We start from the raw sequence: 6,000 nt of genomic DNA on the forward strand, positions 1-6,000 counted from the left end.
CTGCATGTAATAATGGGCCCAACCCTGGGTTTATGTCAACCCAAAAATACAATAATATGCCCAAACTTGAGGTGCATTTCAACCCAATAATACATGCAAGAGTCACAAATACAACTAGTATTCTACATAACACAATCTAGTGGACCGATATTAGTGCCTTCGACCGACAAGTATAATGAGAAGACTCACCTCAATTTAAAGTCAGACAAACCAATCACACACCCGAGCCGCCCAGACTGGAACTCCCAACACTAAACAACACGTCATAAAACCCTAATTAAAATTAGGTAACAACCCCAATTAAAAGTATTGGCTTCTGATTGACCTACTAGGGTAAAAGACCATTTTATCCTTCCATGGTTAGGACCCACCCCTCTTGACCTAGCATCCACCTTGACCAAAAGTTTGTCTTTTGGAGCTATGCCATGCATACTCATGCTCTACGCACCGCGCAGAGTCTTCCGATGAAAAAACAGGATGAAACTAGGCTACGCGATGCGTAACTAGGATTACGCCCAGCGTAATCATGCTGCTTGCCAACTTTCATATTAAGACTTTAATACCTTAAGATCAAACGTACAACTCTCAGATCTGAACCTAAAGGATGTCTTAAATGATAAAGTCAAAAACTTTATGCCTTTGCATGGCTCAAAAGGGAACAAAACCAAACCATACGTACAAAAACCACTCAAAAGCTCAAGAGTTCATGCATGGATGGATGGGAGTGCCCAAGCTCCCATTTTTATGACTTCTCAAACTCAAAAGTAGCAAAACATGATGCTCATAGGTTATGAAGTAGTTCCTACTCTATAAAACCAAGGTTTTGGGACCAAAAGTATAACAAATCATGAGCTAACTTAATATCTATCAAAAAGGAAACATAAAGGTTCAAGCTTTATATATTCTGGAGCAGAATAATGCAAGGTAGACGCTGGATCTAAAGCTTGAGCTTCCCCAAGCTTTAAATATGGGCTCTGCATTCTTTAAAATGTACCAAAAACATATAAGAGGCTCAAATCTTAGCTCAAGAGAATTAGGGTTTCAAGATTACTGATTGGGATAGTGGAGGCTGATGATAAGGAGGGCTTATAGGGGTTAGAGCCCTTAAATAGGGATCAAAACCCCGAAAGTAGGGTTTCCTCATTATGCGTCCACGTAGAGTGTACCTTGCCCTACGTACGGCGTAGGGCGCTAAGTTCCCGTTTTGATTTTGTTGACCTACGCCACACGTAGGTGATTACCTAACCTTTAGCTTGACTTACGCCAGGGGAGAGCTGAGGTACCTGGGGATGAAGAAGGATCCTACCAACTTGTTGTAGAGGATTTAAGGGTGGCGACTATATGGCCTGTGGGTATGCTTCTAATTATTTATTTGCATTTATGAGTTGTGTTTTGCTTCTGGAAGGTTTCCTTTGAGTTGATTATAGTCTAGTATAAGAATTTTCAGTCAATGTAGTACTAGGTTCTAAGTAGACTATAGTGTTGGGGTGACATAGACTCAAAACTTACAAATTGACATTTCTTCCTGTTCTTGTTTGATGAAGGTTTTGGGATGAGTTAAATGGTTTGAAGGACTATCTTACTCAAATTCCTAGTTATTTCTTAGGGGTAGGAATGGTTAGTTCTCAAGGTAGTTCAATTTGGAGTTTCAGTTTTGTTTGGGTTGCATTCAAACAATTTATATATCCCAAGTGGGGGAGAGTGGAGATGTTGTAGTATGAGAACTTTGGACTAGGTTCCAGTCTTCAGCCAAACTACTCAAGTTTAAGATGTTCGCACATGGGTGCTTGATTTTCAGAGATATGTGATGAGATAATTATCCCAGTAGGGATACCCTTTCATGTGGTTTTGGTTGAAGGTTGCGTAGGTAGTCCCATAGGACCTTGTAGTGTTAGAGATTCTAGGATGATAGAAGCTCAGATCGAGGCTGTGAGGAGGATTTCCTTTTCTGTTCTTGTTTTATTGGGATCTGGAAGTCCGAGTCATGACCCAAAGTCCTGATAGGGATAGATAAGTTTTGCAGGATCGATGTGTGTTAATATTAGGCTATGAGAGCTGTTAGTGGTTAGCGAATCGGAGATAAGCTCACGAGCTGTTAGCTGTTAGCAGATCGGAGGTAAGCCCAAGAGCTGATAGTGGTTAGCAGATCGAGGGTAAGCCCGAGAGCTGTTAGTGGTTAGTGGATTGGGGGTTATCCCGAGAGCTGTTAGTGGTTAGTGGATCGGGGGTAAGCCTGAGAGCTATTAACAGTTAGCGGATTAGGGGTAAGCCTAAGAGCTATTAGCGATTAGCAAATTGGGGGTAAGCCCAAGAGTTGTTACTAGTTAGTGGATCATAGGTAAGCCTTAAAACTGTTAGTTGTTAGTAGATCGGGGGTAGGCCCGAGAGGTGTTAGTCGTAAGTGGATTAAGGCTACTAGAGCCGAGTGGTTACATAGTGGGTATATAGTCTAGTTGGGTATATTTTCGGTTGGATTCTATTCAGGTTTTCGCTAGTGCAACGTATGCAAGGTTATAGACAATGGTCAACCATGGGTTTTGTAATTCAGTTTATCAATAGGATGGCATGAGGCCAGGGAGATATTGGTCAGATCGAATTTGTGAAATTTTAGTCATCATGGTTAATTTAAAGGATGAAATGGTCTTCCAAATTTTCGGGAATGTAACGCCCCATTTTCATAAGAAGGCTTTTCAATTTTAAATAAGGTAAAAGCATCATTTACATAAAATCCAAGTCATGAAAGCCCATTTGTTCCAAAATACACTTGTTTAAAAGATAGAGTAATATAAATAATGCAGAATACCCACAACTGATAATGTATGTGTACAATCACGCCTTTGCCTTCTGACGATCACCAATGGAACCTGAGAAACATTTAATTCACAAATGTAAGCCAAAGGTTAGTGGGTTCCCCAAAACATCACATACAACACAACATAATAAACAACTACGGGTTATAAGCAACCCTAGGGACTATCAGTAGTCGTAATGCACTAACAACACGCCATGTGGGTAATCATCAACCCTGGGGACTATCAGCAATCACAATGGGCTAACAACATGTCCTCTGGGTTATCAGCAACCCTAGGGACTATCTGCAGTCCCAATGGACTAAGATCATGCCCTGTGGGTTATCAACAACTCTGGAGACAATCAGCAGTCCCAATGGGCTAACAACATGCCCTATAGCTATAATCAGCTCAGTAACACATAATAATAATCAACAAATAATAAAAAAACACATGGAACACCTATACTAGTCTACTGAACTAACAACTCACAACCACTTGCTGAGCCTCACACGGTACTCTACATCACCACTAGCAAACCACTATTGAATTCATAACCATATATAATCAGAGGTGAGATATACAGTCGAACATGTGATCCCATTCTAGATCCACAACCAAATAAGGAACATGTAGGAAAGCCTAGATCAAGAGTTCCTAGGATATCCTACATGACTGCATACAACCTCTAAGGCATTCAAGTAGATAATCACTAACCTCCTGGTACTCTAACAAACATACCACTATTCCTATGTTAATATAAACAACTATATATTATCTGCAACCTTGGGAATATCAACATCCTTGGAGTTATCAACAACTCGGTAAATACTCATAAAATCAATCAGATACCAAGGCTCGGCTAGTTTATCATGCACCCTACTATGGCATGGGTAATATAATGAGAACTTACCTAACTCAAAGACCCAAGGAAACATAACAACACACTCACTCCCTATACTAATCGATCCCGCAAACCGACTAGCACCAAACCAAGGTGGAACCTTAATAAATACACAGTTGCTTCAAGTTTGAAACTGATCAAAATCTCAACACTTAGCGGTCAACAAAAGTCAACAATCAACCCTCACCACGACATGGATGACTCTTCGTCATGTTGTGCGAACATCCAGACAAAACACACGTGAGGACCTCAAACATCACAACATTATATGCATATTGTCAGATCATGGGATCTGACCTTGGACAACTTACTGGATTAAACCCTTAATCCATTAAGCCACACGCTCATCCCTTCCAAAAGGGTTCCTTACACTCAAAGAGTCATAAAAATTGTTGCTTTATAGAAATGCATTCCCTATGCAAGTCTTGAGCTCAAACTAGGTCACAAATGTTGAAAAAGACGACAAAACCTCATTCATGAGTTAAAAACTCTACCAAATTGCAGATCCAACACATCTAACCACAAAGGGACTATAAGGATCCATAAAGTTGCCAAATTTATGGAATCCCAAAAATCCAACTAGTATAAACATGGAGAATAATGCATAAAAGTCTAGATCTATTAACATAGAATCATAAAGCTTGGAGTTTAAATACTCACCAATGTCCAGATTAAGTGTTAGAAGATTGTGATGCAACTTGCACGTTGGATATATTCATGAAGGATGATCCATTCTCCTTTAAGATACCAATGAACATTTAGATCGACTGCATACACTCAAGTATGAGAAACAATGAACAAAGAAAGAAAGTAAAGATTAAACAGAAAAAGTAAAGAACACAATGAATTCTCCAAATTGCCTTTCACCAAGAAAGGATTTGTTTTCACCAAGAAAACGAGTCGTCACAAAGACGATCACCAAGACACAAAGACTCGAAGCCGTAAACGTTAAGGTTCCACCCTAATGTTGTATATATACTAATCTAGTGAATCGTTTCTTTTATGAGATTGTATCTAATATATATATATATATATATATATATATATATATATATATATATATATATATATATATATATATATATATATATATATAAATAGATCCTTAGCATCATGATATCAGATCTGTTATCTATTCTATATTTACAAAATATAACTACCTAATATACAAAGATATCTTCCTAATATATATAGATCACTTAATTCATGGGATCAAGCTGACGCTGATCGTTCTTGAGCTGGCGCTCGCGGTCAACGTGTAATGTGTTTGACTCATTAGATCATAAGGTGTGACCTTACAATCTCCTCTATCTAATGATGTCAAAAACAATCTTAAAATAATTCTTTATCTTTAATGAGTGTCCCCCCCTAAGAAAGTGTATGACTTCCCAATTTTGGTTATCAGCAGTAAAAGTGGTAAGAGCAACAGAAAAAATCAGCGTATCATGAGTTGTAGCGAACTGATAGAGGATGAGATAATAGAATGTTGATATCAGCTCCCCTTTAGATTTTGCTTCCCCTCAGATAAATAACATCTAAGTTCTGATCCTCCTTAGATAAATAATCTTCTTCTTTTAGGAGTGTCTGTTATTCAATGAATGATTAAGTGACAACATAGCAGAAGTAAGCTTTCCTCCCCCTTTTTGACAACATCAATAGGATTGCCTCTTTTTATTAAACAATAGGTAACCTAAAATAAAAAGAAAACATTAAAGTTAGAGGATAAGATAGGTGTATCACACTATTGTGTTGTTGCAATAGTAGATCATTTACATAGAATTGCAAAGTGTCATCAGTGTATGGCTTTATACACTAAATCATTAACTTCTTTTATTAGAAGAATAAAGGGTGAGAGTGGGTAGGTGTGTGTAATACATCACGATACATGATATACCCTTCAGCACAGAGTTTTTAAGTTCTCATCATTGTTTGGTATTTGACACGAATCATAAAACTTTTAAGAAGAATGATAAGGCACAAATAGGTTGGTGCGTGTGATAACCTATGGTGCATAGACTAACCATCGACACAACGTTTCAAACTTTTCTCAGTGTGTGGTATATCAAAGTGAATTGTCAAGTTCTATAAAGAAGACTTGTGGAAGAGAAGTAGGATGTCTCAATCATGCTGAGGTGAAATCAGCGTGAATCATTGATAGTAATAAGCCATCAGCAAGAAGTGGTTTAATCCTTGCACCATAGAGTTTGTTGTAGTCTAGAATCAAAGATTAACTGTTAATTTGTAATGGTACCATGCCATACCTCAGTCTAGGAGGTTAAGGACATGAATAACCCTTTGTTATGTAAA

The sequence above is a fragment of the Lactuca sativa genome, chromosome 6 (assembly GCF_002870075.4).
Source record: "Lactuca sativa cultivar Salinas chromosome 6, Lsat_Salinas_v11, whole genome shotgun sequence".
Taxonomy (NCBI): domain Eukaryota; kingdom Viridiplantae; phylum Streptophyta; class Magnoliopsida; order Asterales; family Asteraceae; genus Lactuca; species Lactuca sativa.